This window comes from Bubalus kerabau, chromosome 4 (assembly GCF_029407905.1).
Source record: "Bubalus kerabau isolate K-KA32 ecotype Philippines breed swamp buffalo chromosome 4, PCC_UOA_SB_1v2, whole genome shotgun sequence".
Classification (NCBI taxonomy): Eukaryota; Metazoa; Chordata; class Mammalia; order Artiodactyla; family Bovidae; genus Bubalus; species Bubalus kerabau.
This window is the reverse complement of record NC_073627.1, coordinates 122,559,234-122,577,215: the sequence shown is the minus strand read 5'-3', so window position 1 is coordinate 122,577,215 and position 17,982 is coordinate 122,559,234. Positions and strand designations below refer to the sequence as shown.

Sequence of the window (17,982 nt, the reverse complement as noted above, 5' to 3'; positions counted from 1 at the left end):
ATCTGCTGTTCTGTGGTCTATCAGATTTCATGCAGTCCAACTAAGATGTGATTTAACTAACAAGTACCCAAGCAAGAAGGTATATGGTTTATTCCTGTTCTCAGCTCTGATATTTGAGGAAGATTGTGCAATGAGAATCTTATGATCATACTGATATCGGATTAATTCTCTACAACTGTTTACTGAGGTAAATTTTATGAAAATAATCCATTAGCTTTGACCACCTCCATTTTCTTTAAGGTTCTTTTGAAGGCTGTCATGAATATTAATGCTTGTTGTTACCACTTAATTCTATACTGTTTCTTTCTCTGTAGCATCCTTTTTGAAATTCATGGGGCAGTCCCTTCTTAGCAAATTCACCTACAAGAATCATGATTCTCAGGGCAACAGAGATGATCTGTTTAATTAAAATTTCTTATTAACAAGGAGTTAACCCAAAATGAAGCAAACAAAATGGTGGGATGCCCCCTTTTCTTACCTGAAACAGTCATCCAGACAGTGATATTCCTGGCTGCCTCTGGAAAGCTTTTGTCTTTGATGCTAACAACAAAGAAGGATGGGGAAAGAGCAAGCTCAGTACCCAGATAAGCCAGCGTTTAGCCCTGTGGCCAAAGGAGTCACTCAGCCACAAAAAGGAATACCCCACGAGAACAGTACAAACATTCAGGAGTTTATTTTTCTCATACAAGAAGAAGTCAGAAGGAAGGTTATTGTTGCTGTTGGTCCTGAGTCTCAGCCTTAAGAGATCTTGCTGCTTCTCTTTGTCCCTTTGGAAGTGAGCCATCATGGAAAAATGTCCTGCCTCCTTCTCCAGAACAGGCTGCATGAAGAGAGAGTTGCTGAGGATGAGGAAACACACAGAGAGAGAAGCGGTATGGAGGAGACGGAAGGGCCCCGGCCAACACCCAGCACCAAATTGCACACATATGAGTGAGGCTACCTTGGGTCCTCCCCATTGACCCTGGCACAGTTCCTCACTCACAGAATCATAGGCAATAACATGGTTATTGTTTCAGACTATTCCAGTTTGGGGTGGTTCATTATGCCGTAATGGAAAACAAAAGCAGAAGGAATAAGTTCTTAGGGTGATATATTTCCCCTGGTAGAAATACAGTGTTTGAGTGTGTAAACATGCGTGTGTATGTGTTGTGTGTGTGTGTAAGTTTGTGCAAAAAGCATATGTATGCTTTGAATAAAGATCAAATATCTGTTGATTTAGCAGTGAATGCCAATAGCAAGGAAAAAATAATTATAAAATCCATGTGTTTATTTCACTTTTGTCTAACTTCCTAGTCTCGGGAACAAATGATTTATTTAAGGATTACAACCTCGTTTATATTAGTAGAGGTATCTGGTATGTGTCTGAAACTCCTCTTCCAAAGGCTCTGCTCTGCATGAGGTAGGCAGGCTGTAAATAACACTGATGTAGACAACCAGGTCTTCATATTTGACTTGAACTTTTTCAAGATGTTTTCAAGGCAGTAGCTGATGTCTTTTCATTTTTTAAGACAATCTTATCAGGTAGAGAGTAGAGATTTTTTCATCCCCATTTTGTATATAACGCATGGGTTTGACCAGATTCCGGGAGATAGTGAAGGACAGGGAAGTCTGGCGTGCCACAGTCCATGGGGTTGCAAAGAGTTGGACATGACTGAGCAACTGAACAACAAGGAAGATACTAGACATTGTAGAATGAATCTAAGTATATTTAGCTACTTAACAACAGGTCTTGCAAGAGTAAAGTTAGTCACAAACCAAGATATCCCCTCATCAAGCGCAGTATGCCTTCACACCCACACAGGGCACCTAAACATGTTGTTGTCCCTCACAGCCCTATTTGTGTTCCCAGGAGAATCAAATCCTTCAAAGAACAGCCTTTGTAAAGCAACGTATGATAAATAGAAGCCTTTAATCTCAGTGGAAAATACCTATAACATAGTTACGATATACATCTCAACACTCAGAGTCTAACATAGTTTTAGTAGCAAACCAAATCATCTCAGCCTTACGAAAGCTGTCCAAGACTATCAATATTAGGCCTGCCAAAATGCTGACCAGCCTTCTATCAGCAAATTCTGATTTTACCTACTTACAGTCACCCAATTTTCTGCTCTGTTCTGTCCCACTCTATCTCCATGCATCCATAAACTGCCAGAGAAAACTCTGACCCCAAGGCAAGCATGGCTCTTACACAGATTCCCAAAAAGGAGAGAGAGAGGATTAAATTTCCTTTTGGCCCATGGCCTGATTCTCATTAAGCCCACGGTGGTCACATGTAGAGACCACAGAATATATAGAAGTTCAGTTTTCATTTTACAACCACAGAGAAGAAACACAAGGTTATGTTTTGTAACCCAGATGTAATTATGAGGATAACCCCTTCAATGTAAAACTCAAGCTCGGTTTTTCACAACTTTATTAGTCATATGAAGAAAAATGATTAAGCCTGACTTCTATTAAGTTTGCTTTGATTTCTTTTAGGCTCTGGGAACGTGAACAAGTGTTTGTTTTCGTGGCTGCCAACGTTTAAACCTTCCAAGCAGTTCTGGATTCAACAACTGAACACATTAAACAGCTAATGTACAACACACACCACGTTCTCAGTTGAAAACCCACAGCAACTCCTGAAACATTTTAAGCTGCAGCTTTTGTCATGAAACTATTGTAAATCTATGTTTGAAATTTCATTTAGATTGTGTTTAAACTTTTCTGCAGGGGGACAGCCTTTCAGAAAACAGTTTCTGGAATTGTTAATATCAGAAGCACCTACTAAAGCCTGAAACATGGCCATGGCTAGGAATAATTTAGTAAGGCAGATCCTTCATTTCAATTTTGGAGGCAGTATTTCTCCATGTACTAATAACTAAGGTGCTAAGTGGAAAGGAAGTCTTCTGATGAAAGAGAAGAGAATTAGGATGTGAATAGGAAAGGTCCTCCAGTTTTCAATGGAACGACACTTTCCTCCTTCTCTTCTACTTTCTCTTACCTTCTCTTTCTCATTTTCCAGTTTCTGTCATGAAGGAGATAGCAGTGTCCAGGAGGGAAGCTGCCTGTGAGAAAAGATGACTCTTATGACCATAAGAGTGTCTTCAGAAGAAAATGGCAGAATATTGGTAATTGTTGGAATTAAGAAGGATACATAGGGGCTGTGCTATCTGAATTTCCTACTTTGAGATATTTTTCAAAGAAAATTCTATCATAAAAAGTAAAAAATGTTTTCTTAGGCAAATGTTTCTTAGGCAATGTTGTAAACAATGATAATGTTATTGGTAATGATACCTTTAAATGGCAACCCATTCTAGTACTCTTGCTTAGAGAATTCTGTGGACAGAGGAGCCTGGCTGGCTACAGTCCATGGGGTCAGGTCACAAAGAGTCAGACATGACTGAGCGACTAACACTTAATGATATCTGAATATTAATGCTTTTTTCTACTTCCTACTTGATGAAACAAACAGTAAATTTGATGCCCCCAAATTAGTACTGTCAAAAGCTGCAGAAGATTTTAATGTCAAAATGATGTGAAGGCTATTTGTAGGGATCATTTGACTCCAAAAGTCTGGGATAAAACTATTTCATGTAGATAACAAGGAATGTTTGTTTTTATTTTCTTGAAGATTACCTTTTCAGTTTTGGCAGTGCACAAAATGCTAACTTACATGTTTCAGTTATCTACTGTTGCAAACCAAACTGCCCCCAAATTCAGTGAAACAAAATAATAAATATTTCCTTTGCTCCTGAATCTGTTTTTCAGGAATTTGGACAGCAAGAGTTAACATAAATGAGTTAACATAAATGACTAAGAGTGAGCTGAAAAGTTCAACTGCAGTTCTAGGTCTGGGGCCTCACTTCTTACTGTTGGTGGGGCTTCACAGGGCTCCTCTGTGGCCCTGCCATGTATCTAACTGGATATATTCACAGCATGGAGGTCTGCGGGTAGTTGCTTTTATGACATGGCAGCAGACTTCCCTAGAGAAAAGCGGAAACTATCAGGCTTCATAAGGGCTAGGCCCAGAACTGGTATTACATGATTTTTTAGCTATGTGCTATTAATCACAGCAGTCAGAAGGGCTAGCTCAGAGTTAAGGAGATGGCCATCTCTTGTTAATGGATGAAGCAGCTTGCCCACATATGGAGACAAGAGATTGCTGGCTGCCACCTTGGAAGACTATCATGTATTGTACTGTTGTTCAGTCACTAAGTCGTGTCCAACTCTTTTGCGGGACTTTAGCCTGCCAGGCTTCTCTGTCTGTGGGATTTCCCAGGCAAGAATACTGGAATTGGGTTGCTATTTGAGAGGGTTTTATAATGAATATTTGGGATCCACCTTAGACTTTGAATCTTGAGCACACTGAAAACACAATCATTTAGAAACAACACATTCTTATTTTTGGAAGGTGCCTAAAAGGGGGGAAATGCTTTGGGGTAGTGAAACAGTAATTAATTTCAGACTATAATATCCTTTCTCATAAATCGAAGAAAAATTACTAGAATAATAAAGACATAGAGTTTAACTCATACTATGATGATGATGTAGGAGAAAAATGTATGTTATCGTTCAGTCTCTAATCTTGCTTATTCCTCAAATGCCTACCCTGGTGAGCCAGAAGAAAAATGTATGCAATATGCAGTCTGGCTTAAAGCAATAACCTATGACCTAATAGTCTTTCCATTCCTCTGTTTATCTTCCAAAGAGCTTCTGAGAACAGGAGAAGAGAGGGCAGCTCAGGTGCTCCCCAGACACTGAAGGAATGAGGTCGTCTGGGCTTATGCTAATGCTTGGATATTTGCCTGCCAAAGAGATCACTCTTCTCTTTCTGGTCCACTGTGCTTCCTACTGGCCTCTAGTGTTGTCTGAGGTCCCTTCTGTTGCTCTGGGAAATGCTCTGGATGGGATTCCCCAGATAACATGGTCTCCCCTTCCTCCTGCTGGCTGCAGACCCTGACTCGGCTGAGTATCCCACTTCTGGACCAGTGAGTCACACCCCAGCTTCTTCCACCAGATCACCCTTCATTGCAGAGCTGACCTCGTGGAGGTCCACAGCCTTATAATGCAGCACCCATGCTGCCTAAGAACTGAAGGCTTATGGGAAAGTCTACCATCAGAGCCTCTCTGCCTAACTGCAAAACAAAAAGATTACAGCAGGATTGAGACTGCTACCCTAAAGGCCTACTTGCAAGGCTGGCCCTCAGCTGGCATCTGTGAACTTGGATTTAGGGAAAATTCTTTCATACTAATAAGAACAAATCAGTGTCTTTAAACTCTTTGTGCAAAAAACATGGTTCATGCTCAACACCTACTTTCCTTCCGGGAGTTTGGAATTTAGGTATATGTGGGAACAGGGTGCCTTCATGAACAGTGCCCAAGAAAAATGGGGAGCACTTCAGAATTTTCTGAGTTTCTAATGCACTTCCTGGAAGACAACATTTTACATAGCTGCTGGGGGAACCAAGAACATCCATGTGACATACTAGGAAAGGACTCTTGGAAGCTTGTATCTGGTCTCCTGTGGAGTTTGCCTCTGGTGCATTTTCCCTTTGCTGATACTCTTTCACTGTAATAAATCACAACCATGAGTACGACTATATACTGAGTCCCACGAGTCTTCCTAACAAACATCAAAACTAGGCTTGATCTTAGGGACCCCACTCATATGTTCTGCCACAATGATTACTTTGATATGGTGGCATGCACACAAGTACATACACATAACCCCTTAGGCCAATAATATATGAGTTCCTTTACTTTTCACATGTTTATAATTTTACTGCATGATTTTCATCATTTATTTTTCAATTTGAAAAAAGAAGTAAATTCACCTAATAGGAAGCAAACTCACTGGCAAAATTTCCTTTGCAAATCCAGCTTTAAATAAACTACTGGATTTAAAACACCACAAATAGGAGATACTTAATGTTGTACATGATGTATTGATATACATCTCAATTAAGCTGGGGGAAAAAAGAAGGGATTATTACAAGGATATGTGCTCTCCCTGAGATGTGACCACTAGTCATCATGGGAATGAGCTTGTGGCTAGTTGGGTTTTACATTTGTACACTTTTCTTAGTGCTCTAATGGCAGAAAATGAAGAGGAACTAAAGAGCCTCTTGATGACAGTGCAAGAGAACAGTGAAAAAGCTGGCTTAAAACCCAACATTCTAAAAACTAAGATCATGGCATCCAGTCCCATCACTTCATGGCAAATAGAAAGGAAAAAAGTGGAAGCAGTGACAGATTTTATTTTTTATTGGGCTCCAAAATCACTGTGGACAATGACTCAGTTCAGTTCAGTTCAGTCCCTCAGTTGTGTCCGACTCTTTGCGACCCCATGAATCGCAGCACGCCAGGCCTCCCTGTCCATCACCAACTCCCGGAGTTCACTCAGACTCACGTCCATCGAGTCAGTGATGCCATTCAGCCATCTCATCCTCTGTCATCCCCCTCTCCTCCTGCCCCCAATCCCTCCCAGCATCAGAGTCTTTTCAATGACTCAACTCTTCTCATGAGGTGGCCAAAGTACTGGAGTTTCAGCTTTAGCATCATTCCTTCCAAAGAAATCCCAGAGCTGATCTCCTTCAGAATGGACTGGGTGGATCTCCTTGCAGTCCAAGGGACTCTCAAGAGTCTTCTCCAACACCACAGTTTAAAAGCATCAATTCTTCGGCGCTCAGCCTTCTTCACAGTCTAACTCTCACATCCATACATGACCACGGGAAAAACCATAGACTTGACTAGATGGACCTTTGTTGGCAAAGTAATATCTCTGCTTTTGAATAAGCTATCTAGGTTGGTCATAACTTTCCTTCCAAGGAGTAAGCATCTTTTAATTTCATGGCTGCAATCACCATCTGCAGTGATTTTGGAGCCTAGAAAAATAAAGTCTGTCACTGTTTCCACTGTTTCCCCATCTATTTCCCATGAAGTGATGGGACCGGATGCCATGATCTTCGTTTTCTGAATGTTGAGCTTTAAGCCAACTTTTTCACTCTCCACTTTCACTTTCATCAAGAGGCTTTTTAGTTCTTCTTCACTTTCTGCCATAAGAGTGGTGTCATCTGCATATCTGAGCTTATTGATATTTCTCCCAGCAATCTTGATTCCAGCTTATGCTTCTTCCAGCCCAGCGTTTCTCATGATGTACTCTGCATATAAGTTAAATAAGCAGGGTGACTATATACAGCCTTGACGTACTCCTTTTCCTATTTGGAACCAGACTGTTGTTCCATGTCCAGTTCTAACTGTTGCTTCCTGACCTGCAACAGATTTCTCAAGAGGCAGGTCAGGTGCTCTGGTATTCCCATCTCTTTCAGAATTTTCCACAGTTTATTGTGATCCACACAGTCAAATGCATTGGCACAGTCAATAAAGCAGAAATAGATGCTTTTCTGGAACTCTCTTGCTTTCTCCATGATCCAGTGGATGTTGGCAATTTGATCTCTGGTTCCTCTGCCTTTTCTAAAACTGGCTTGAACATCAGGCAGTTCACGGTTCACATATTGCTGAAGCCTGGCCTGGAGAATTTTGAGCATTACTTTACTAGCATGTGAGATGAGTGCAATTATGTGGTAGTTTGAGAATTCTTTGGCATTACCTTTCTTTGGGACTGGAATGAAAACTGACCTTTTCCAGTCCTGTGGCCACTGCTGAGTTTTCCAAATTTGCTGGCATATTGAGTGCAGCACTTTCACAGCATCATCTTTCAGGATTTGAAATAGCTCAACTGGAATTCCATCACCTCCACTAGCTTTGTTTGTAGTGATGCTTTCTAAGGCCCACTTGACTTCACATTCCAGTATGTCTGGCTCTAGTTCAGTGATCACATCATCGTGATTATCTGGGTTGTGAAGATCTTGTTTGTACAGTTCTTCTGTGTATTCTTGCCACCTCTTCTTAATATCGTCTGCTTCTGCTAGGTCCATACCATTTCTGTCCTTTATCGAGCTCATCTTTGCATGAAATATTCCCTTGGTATCTCTAATTTTCTTGAAGAGATCTCTAGTCTTTCCCATTCTGTTGTTTTCCTCTATTTCTTTGCATTGATCACTGAGGAAGGCTTTCTTATCTCTTCTTGCTATTCTTTGGAACTCTGCATTCAAATGCTTATATCTTTCCTTTTTCCTTTGCTTTTCTCTTCTCTTCTTTTCACAGCTATTTGTAAGGCTTCTCCAGACAGCCATTTTGCTTTTTTGCATTTCTTTTCCATAGGGATGGTCTTGATCCCCGTCTCCTGTACAATGTCATGAACCTCATTCCATAGTTCATCAGGTACTCTATCAGATCTGTGCCCTTAAATCTATTTCTCACTTCCACTGTATAATCGTAAGGGATTTGATTTAGGTCATACCTGAATAGTCTAGTGGTTTTCCCTACTTTCTTCAATTTTAGTCTGAATTTGATAATAAGGAGTTCATGATTTGAGCCACAGTCAGCTCCCGGTCTTGTTTTTGTTGACTGTATAGAGCTTCTCCATCTTTGGCTGCAAAGAACATAATCAATCTGATTTGGTGTTGACCATCTGGAGATGTCCATGTGTAGAGTCTTCTCTTGTGTTGTTGGAAGAGGGTGTTTGCTATGACCAGTGCATTTTCTTGGCAAAACTCTGTTAGTCTTTGCCCTGCTTCATTCCGTATTCCAAGGCCAAATTTGCCTGTTACTCCAGGTGTTTTTTGACTTCCTAATTTTGCATTCCAGTCCCCTATAATGAAAAGGACATCTTTTTTGGGTGTTAGTTCTAAAAGGTCTTGTAGGTCTTCATAGTACCATTCAACTTCAGCTTCTTCAGCATTACTGGTTGGGGCATAGACTTGGATTACTGTGATATTGAATGGTTTGCCTTGGAAACGAACAGAGATCATTCTGTCATTTTTGAGATTGCATCCAAGTACTGCATTATGGACTCTTATGTTGACCATGATGGCTACTCCATTTCTTCCGAGGGAGTCCTGTCCGCAGTAGTAGATATAATGGTCATCTGAGTTAAATTCACCCATTCCAGTCCATTTTAGTTCAATGATTCCTAGAATGTCGACATTCACTCTTGTCATCTCTTGTTTGACCACTTCCAATTTGCCTTGATTCATGGACCTGACATTCCAGGTTCCTATGCAATATTGCTCTTTACAGCATCAGACCTTGCTTCTATCACCAGTCACATCCACAGCTGGGTATTCTTTTTGCTTTGGCTCCATCCCTTCATTCTTTCTGGAGTTATTTCTCCGCTGTTCTCCAGTAGCATATTGGGCACTTACTGATCTGGGGAGTTCCTCTTTCAGTATCCTATCATTTTGCCTTTTCATACTGTTCATGGGGTTCTCAAGGCAAGAATACTGAAGTGGTTTGCCATTCCCTTCTCCAGTGGACCACATTCTGTCAGATCTCTCCACCATGACCCGCCCATCTTGGGTGGCCCCACGGGCATGGCTTAGTTTCATTGAGTTAGACAAGGCTGTGGTCCTAGTGTGATTAGATTGACTAGTTTCCTGTGAGTATGGTTTCAGTGTGTCTGCCCTCTGATGCCCTCTTGCAAAGCCTACCATCTTACTTGGGTTTGTCTTCACTTGGGCGTGGGGTATCTCTTCACGGCTGCTCCAGCAAAGTGCAGCCACTGCTCCTTATCTTGGACGAGGAGTTTCTCCTCACTCTGCCCTTCCTGACCTTCAACATGGGATAGCTCCTCTAGGCCCTCCTGCGCCCGTGCAGCCACTGCTCCTTGGATGTGGGGTTGGTCCTCCCGGCCGCCGCCCCTGACCTCGGACTTGGGTAGCTCTTCTCAGCCGTTCCTGTGCCATTGCAGTCTGGCAACCATGAAATCAAGATGCTTGTCCCTTGAAAGGAAAGCTATGACTAACCTAGACAGAGTATTAAAAAGTAAAAACATCACTTTGCCGACAAAGGTACATCTAGTCAAAGCTATGGTTTTTCCAGCAGTCATGTATTGATGTGAGAGTTGGACCATAAAGAAGGCTGAGTGCCAAAGAATTCATGCTTTCAAAAAGTGATGCTGGAGAAGAGTCTTGAGAGTCCCTTGGACAGCAAGGAGATCTAACTAATCAATCCTAAAGGAAATCAACCCTGAATATTCAATTGGAAGGACAGATACTGAAGCTCCAATATTTGGCCACCTGATGTGAAGAGCGACTCACTGGGAAAGACCCTGAAGCTGGGAAAGATTGAAGGCAAAAGGAGAAGAGAGTGGCAGAGGATGAGATGGTTAGATAGCATCACCAACTCAACAGACATGTTGAGTAAACTCTGGGAGATAATGAAGGACAGGGAAGTCTGGTGCGCTGCATTCCATGGGGTTGCAAAGAGTTGAACACAACAAGAGTTGGACACAACAGTGATAGAACAACCATTGTATAAGTTTAAGATGTACAATATATTGATTTGATACACTTATATATTGCAAAATGGTTACCACCATAGAATCAATTAACACCTGTATCACATCACATAATTGCCTTTTTTTTTTTTTTTTGCAGTGAGAACATTGAAGATCTGTTCTCCTAGCAATGTAATCCTTTCTTCTAACTCATTCTCTCCTTACCTGCATTCCTTCAGAAACAACATTCTCTCCTGCTTATCTACCAAAATAAATAAGTAAATAAATGGGACACAGGCAAGCAGACATTATTTAATTTCTCACTAGAATTATACAACTCAAAATTTCCCTAACATATGTGGTATTAAAAAAGAAAAAAATAGCATGGTAAGGGTCTTTCAAAGAAGGGTAGTTGTTCCTATAGAGCATAGTCTGATTTTATTATCAAACTGCTTTCATTTGGAATGAAAGGGAATCCAAAAATAAAAGAACTGGCTCAGAAACACTCGATGAAGATAATGTTGAAAGGCCCTGTCTGTCACTGGCCACTGTGCCATGCACGGAACTGAGCCCAGGTCTCTGCCTCCTTCTGTGATGTCCCCTCCTATGCGACAGCAGCTCATGTCTGTTGCCAGTGCCTGTTTAACATGAAATTCTTCAAGTACCGCTGTAAAGCACCCAGCAAACACACCGACTCTAAACTTAGTCTTACATATGTAGCCAGAGACATGGATAAATATAGAGGCCTAGAAATACAGACAGAACTCCAGAAAAACGTGCTCTCGGCCAGAAACATATTGTGAATATGCAAATATCACAGTGTCTGGTACCAAAGCTTTGCCCTTTAGCACTTGCCTCACTCCATCTTTCTCTCCTTTCCTCTCTCCGCCGTGGCGCCGCCCCCCCCACCCGCCCAATCCACCAGTATCTTCCCATCTGTTTATTTTTTCCAAACTTCCATTTTAAAAAATATGGTATCACCTCTTAAAAATAAGAAAAATATGGTGCCACAAATACCACTGCCAGGTGTAACATATGATGCTGCTTCTGGGAGTTGGGGAACAAAATGTATAAAGAAGGCGGCATTCCGAGTTTCTTACAAAGGTTACCGGAAATGGGGTTTATCCATTTTGTCTGAACTCTGTTCGTTCCCACTTAGATTTCAAGTCTACTTTGTACTTTAAAGAAATTGTATAATCCAGGCCTTGTCATCAGTTTTCTTAATTTATTTCCCTGGGATGACAGGCCTGGCAGAGGCAGGCCTGCCTCTCAAATGTCTGGATTGCAGTGTAGCTATGGAAACAGGTGTTAAAGTGCCTTGAATGTCAAGTTCCACCGGTACTTTGCACATTGCGTTCTATATGAATGTTGTTTTACATGCTGACCGGTACAACTGCACCCTTTCTCCCTGGTTTACAGAAGACAGTCGTCAGAGAGATTTGCCCACATCAACCTCAAGGTCTGCTCTGGGGAGAGAATGAAGATGAAAAATTTGTTGTGTTCTCTAAAGCTCTGACTAAAGTACTCTATTCTGCCAAAAAACTAAAATAAAATAAAGTAAAATTAAATTGGATTAGATCAGATTAAAATAAATAAAATAAGAGGGAGGGAGATCAGAATAATTTCTTTTCCATGGGCTAATGGTATTTCCTTCTCTTGTCCAAAAAGCAGAAAATTGAGAGGAATGTTATAAGAACAGATCCTGCTCTAATTCAAGCCCCCTCGCTATAACTTTCATGAACATTTTTATTCCCAGCCTTACAGATCTAGTGAATTTCAGCATCATTAAGTAGCTATTTAAATAGCTGGCTAAAAACATTTCCACCATTAATTTGACATGCTCAGAAAGAAAAGGGAGCAAAGAAATGGATGGCTCTGGAGTAGCCACCCTGTGCTGGCCCAGCGATCAAACGTGAGTCATTGTATTTCATTTTGTCTTTACAAACAGCACTGCAGGGGAGATATAATCCCTGCTTTATGGAAAGGAAACTGAGACTCAGAGAGGTTAAGTAAAATGCTCAAGGCCTCAAGGTTATAAATGCAACAGCCAGAATTCAATCTGAGGTTGTCTACAAAGCCCATGTTCTTTCCATTGAATCAACCCAGACAGTAAGTTTAGGGCATGTAAGGCCAAACTGGCATACCTTTTCTCTCCTTGGCATGTTTCCCCCTTCAGTTTAGATGGTTTAAAAAGACAAGGCTTCATATCCCTAGTCAGGTCACAATAATTACATGTGGTCCCTTGACACTCAAATTATGTTGGCCTGGCTCCAACTTATATATTAGCATTACTCAATTGAAATTTTATCCAACCCTTGATGAGTTACTAAATCAAAGTCTCATTTAAATTGGTGTTGAGAAACTCTACACTTTAAAAAACAAAACAAGACAGTGGAGTAAAATCTAACGGATCCTGGACTTCGCTGGTGGCACAGTGGATAAGCATTTACCTGCCAGTGCAGGGGATGTGGGTTTGATTCCTGCTCCAAGAAGATTCCACATGCCGTGGAGCAACTAAGCCTGCAACTACAGACCCTGAGTTCTAGGGCTCACGTGCCTCAACTACTGAAGCCTGTGAACCTAGAGCCTGTGCTCCACAAGAAGAGGGGCCACCACAACGAGAAGCTCACACGCTGCAATGAAGAGTAGCCCCTGCTCACCTCAACTAGAGAAAGCATGCATAAGCAATAAAGACCCAGCACGGCCAAAAATACATAAATAACTTTAAAAAAAATTTTAATATAATGGATCCTATTTGCTCCCTTTATACATAGTTATTGTGATTTTTGATACATCACTGGCCTAACGATAGGCAAAAAAAAAAAAAAAAAAAACAGAGAAGGGATATTCCTAAACTCACCTCTATGTAAAATAAGGGGAAAATATATTTAAGTTTGTGATTCTGAAGGGCCACAACCGAGCGACTTCACTTTCACTTTTCACTTTCATGCACTGGAGAAGGAAATGGCAACCCACTCCAGTGTTCTTGCCTGGAGAATCCCAGGGACGGGGAAGCCTGGTGGGCTGCTGTGTCTGGGGTCGCACAGAGTCGGACACGACTGAAGCGACTTAGCAGCAGCAGCAGCATCCTGGTGATCTCATGAGCAGATGAGAAAAGAGCTTCAAAATAATAGAACCCAAAAGAATAGGAAGAATGTTACAAACTGCCTCCTGAAACTAACAGCTACTGGAGAAGTTACAGCAGATTCTGTTAAACTACTATCGCCGCATACTTAGACCTTCTTTTTCAAATCTGTACTAATTCATAAGAAAGATGTAAAGCGATATCACTCGTAATGTATTTTGGCTGAAAGTTGCAGTATTCAAAATTCAAAAATTTCAATCCTGAGGAATCGTTGCCACCATTCAGGCAATGTAAATCCAGTTCAAAGAGGCAACTGTACCTCCCCAGAAGAGATACCACTTGTCACATATGGACTCTGCTTAATGTGATTAAATCCCAAGAGAGTTCTTGGCTCATCTTACTTGTGTGCTGACAAGAATGCAAAAAAAATCTCTGCTCCTCCCTCCTTATGTTGTCTCTCTCCAGAGGTCTTGGTGACCACCAAATCCAACCCCAGAAAGTACTGATTTCACACATTCCTTGTGCTACGTTTTCCTTCCTTCCACAAAACAGAGTTCATCCCGTCAATACATGTGATTCAATGTATAGGTGTCCATACCTCAGGAAGTAATGAATACAGGCCACACATATGCCTCTGTATAATACTAGATTATGATAAGCCTACTTACAATTATAATCCCCTTGCCATTTGGTATCTGAAATTCAGTTGGTATCTAAAATAAATTTTCATTCAATCCACTAATACATATAATTGGCACATGTATGACAAAAAAAAAGGTATCTCATATTTCTTATAAAAATAAATATCTTGTGATACTCTGGATTACATTTAAATGTATCCCCCACCTGCCAACCTTTGTTATTTTTAAAGATCACAGTGCTCTAGAACAACTGTAACTGACTAAGAATGAGAATGCTGAGGTAAAAATGATTTTAAACTCAGGCAGGACACGGAAGTGTTAAGTTTCACTCCCCAGATTCTTTTTTTTTTTTTTCTTTTGGTATTTCAAATTGACCACACTTGATTTACTAGCCTGACTTACGCAGTCTTTCGATTTATCCTCTACCCTCCAGTCACCCTCAGGTGCTACTGTGCAAACCTTGTCCTTTAAACAGAAAAACACTTTGCTCTCCCGGTCAAATGGAGGGCTGCAGCGCATACTTCGGATGGCTGAAGTTTTCTCTGAAATGAAATATAGGAGCCATAACTCAGTTTCTCTGGCAATGAACCATAGAGGCCATTTATCAGGACATGGCAGACATTTATCTCTTCAAATACTCCAAGGCAGATGGAAATAGCATCTAGCCTCCTGTCAGAATAAATAACCCAAATATCGCCCCCCTCACCATGAAAAGACCCAAAGAGATCAGCAGCCATAGATCAGCGAGAGGCAGACCAAGCCAGTCAGCTGTAAACCTCTGCTCCACTCCCCCTGAGGCACCAGCAGTCTCCATCATAACAGACTCAGGTTCTAGAATCCAGGCCTTTTGGCCTCCAGGCTTTTGTTCTGACCCTCTTAGTGAGGGGTCCAAAGCTAATGTGTTATTTTTTTACTGTAAAGTTTCAATCTTGGCCTCTCCTGACATTTTTGGAAAAAGAATTTTTTTCCCATTTTCTAACTTAAATACAAACAACATTTGAAAATTACCTCCTCCAAAAGGCAGTTTGGGACAAGCTGTTTCCTGCATTTCAAGGCAAATCAGTCATGTACATTTAAAAATGGTTAACACAGTACACTTTATGTTATGTGTATCTAACCACAATTTAAAATAACATTTTTAAATTAAAAAAATCAGTCTTAAACTGTGTGTTAGTCGCTCAGTAGTATCCGACTCTTTGCATCCCCATTGGCTGTAGCCCACCAGGGTCCGAGGTCTGTGGAATTCTCTAGGCAAGGAGAGGGTAGCCATTCTCTTCTCCAGGGGATCTTCCCATCCCAGGGATTGATCCTGGGTCTCCTGCATTACAGGCAGATTCTTTATGGTCGGAGCCACCAGGGAAGTTCTGGTGTAGATTAAATTAATAATAATGCCAGGTTTTTAAATAATGGACTTTCTTGACTGTATCATATTTATCAAACATCTAAGTCCTCTGGAAGACAGGCATAGTAGTAAACCAGTTTTTCCCCTTATAACATCATCATTATAATATTCACACATCATAACATGTGTGAATATTGTTTATTAAGTCTCTGAGGCACTCAAAGCTACACAGCAATAGTTTAATTTATGAAGCTGATAACTATGGCTAGTTCTATACCATGGAGAGGCTGCTGCTGCTGTTAAGCTGCTTCAGTCATGTCTGACTCTGTGCAACCCCATAGACAGCAGCCCACCAGGCTCCCCCATCCCTGGGATTCTCTAGGCAAGAATACTGGAGTGGGTTGCCATTTCCTTCTCCAATGCATGAAAGTGAAAAATCAAAGTGAAGTCGTTTGGTCGTGTCCAACTCTTAGCAACCGCATGGACTGCAGCCTACCAGGCTCCTCCATCCATGGGATTTTCCAGGCAAGAGTTTGGACTGGGGTGCCATTGCCTTCTCCAATGGAGAGGCTAACCTATGCCTAAACATACTAACCTCAACCCTTCCTCACTCCATTCCCAAAGAGGGATTTTCGATTGAAATTTTGCATTTTCATCATTTAGGTTTGTTTGTTTGTTTTTTTTTAATGAGAAAATATTCATTGGACCTTCTGTGTCTGAACTAAGAAAATCTGATTTTAAAACTGAAAAGTCACAAATAAGTGAGACATTTTCTTTTGTCTTCTGTAAAAGTTTGGCTTCTCCTCCTCAAAGTTCCCACGCCTTTCTTAAAAGTAGTCCCATCAATGTTCCTGAGAGATTATTAACTTTTTAGGAAAAGAAGATATGATAGCTTCTGTCATACCTCCTTCCAGAGCACGCTACCATGTCCTTAGAGGTGTTCATAAAGGCTTATTGGATCTATCTGCATTGGAAGGACAATGGAGCACTTCTAAAAAGTAATTTTGGTAGTGGCAAAACTCAAGGCAATGTCCTAGATGAACTGGGAGTTCATTGAGTAGTCAAACACTGTTCCTGAAAAGTGAAACATCCAGAAAAATGGCCAGAAGGTTTTGCTTGGTCCGATGCTTGACCATCTCTGTAGAGGGAATAGAGGGGTATGAACTGGAAGAAATCTATAGGTGTCCAGTTATTCAACGAAGGGACTCCAGTTCATTCCCCTGGGGACTAGATTCTGGGATATTTACTAAACTGTTTTCAGCAGGTGGGGGTTTTCATCCTACTGTGCCTTTAAACATTTAATAGTGAGAAATGCACATACACACAAAGGTTCTGAGAAGAGCTTACCCTTTTTTAACATGGAGTTTGAATCATCTGAAGCTGTACTTCTGAAAGTGAAAAAGTGAAAGTGAAGTCGCTCAGTCGTGTCCGACTCTTTGTGACCCCATGGACCATAACCTACCAGGCTCCTCCGTCCATGGGATTTTCCAGGCAAGAATACTGGAGTGGGTTGCCATTTCCTTCTCCAGGGATCTTCCCGACCCAGCGATCAAACCCGGGTCTCCCACATTGCAGGCAGACGCTTTACCGTCTGAGCCACCAGGAGCTAGGTAATTCCTGAATACAACATGAGTACTGGAAATCCTTCAGTGGTCCTCCAGTATTTGTAAGATCAAGCCCAAGCTTTAGGCTCTGATTCACGTCTACCTTTCTAGCCTTTACCTACAATTCTCCCAATTCATGTCTGTGTTTGTTATTTTCCAAGCAAGCCATGTTCTCACACACATTCTTATGTCTTTGCACAAGCTGCCCTTTTACAGGGAGTATTCTTTTCAACATTGTCAATTGGAACACACCTACATACAATTTAACATACACACACACACACAGACATACAGTCTGTGAGGTTTTTTCCCTGACTTCCCAGCAAGACTAAAAGGATCTCTTCTTTATTGTCCCCATGGGGTCTGAGTGTGTCACAGAGCACTTCTCATCACGTGACAACTGTGCACACATTTTTGCTCTTCTCCCTCTAGATTATGTAGTGTCTACAAGGCCAAGGATCTATTCCTTGATTATCTCTACAGACCCAGGAAGGAAGGAAGGAGAGGAGAAGGAAGAGACTCACACATATTAGTGCTAAACAAATGTAGACCATTAATTCATTTACTGTCTTATTCACCTGAGAGACTTCAGTCTAGGATGGCACTCAGAGGACTGGAGAGAAAATGCAAGTTGGTATCTTAAAGCCAAAAGAGAAAATACAGTTAGTAAATCTCAGTTGTCAAGGTCAAAATCAAGCAAAAAGTCCAGAAACTGAGAAGGCAGAGAAGAGGCATGAGTTACGGCTCGATCATAAGTTTAAAGATGAGACCATTCAGCCAAATAGCCCCTACTCACTTCAGATGGGACATGTGTGGTTTTCAGTCTTCTGCAGTTCTTATCACTCCTTAGTAATTCATCTACCTAGATTCATTCAATTACAATACCAATCTAGATTCTATAGGTGTTTTGGTTTTGGACCTATGACCTAAGGGACTCATTTAACAAATGATATTTTTGGAGCTCATCTCATCTACTGGCTTGGATG

At 41.2% G+C, this 17,982-nt stretch overlaps 1 long non-coding RNA gene across 1 annotated transcript; it reads right to left on the bottom strand.

The window, feature by feature from the left end:
• Positions 1–659: 659 nt before the first annotated feature.
• On the bottom strand, positions 660–17,630 carry LOC129651587 (uncharacterized). Its single transcript, XR_008714220.1, has 3 exons — positions 17,575–17,630; positions 16,740–16,780; positions 660–820 (listed from the first exon to the last, which is right to left on the bottom strand). It is a non-coding gene; the product is annotated as an uncharacterized LOC129651587 (long non-coding RNA).
• Between the last annotated feature and the right edge of the window lie 352 nt (positions 17,631–17,982).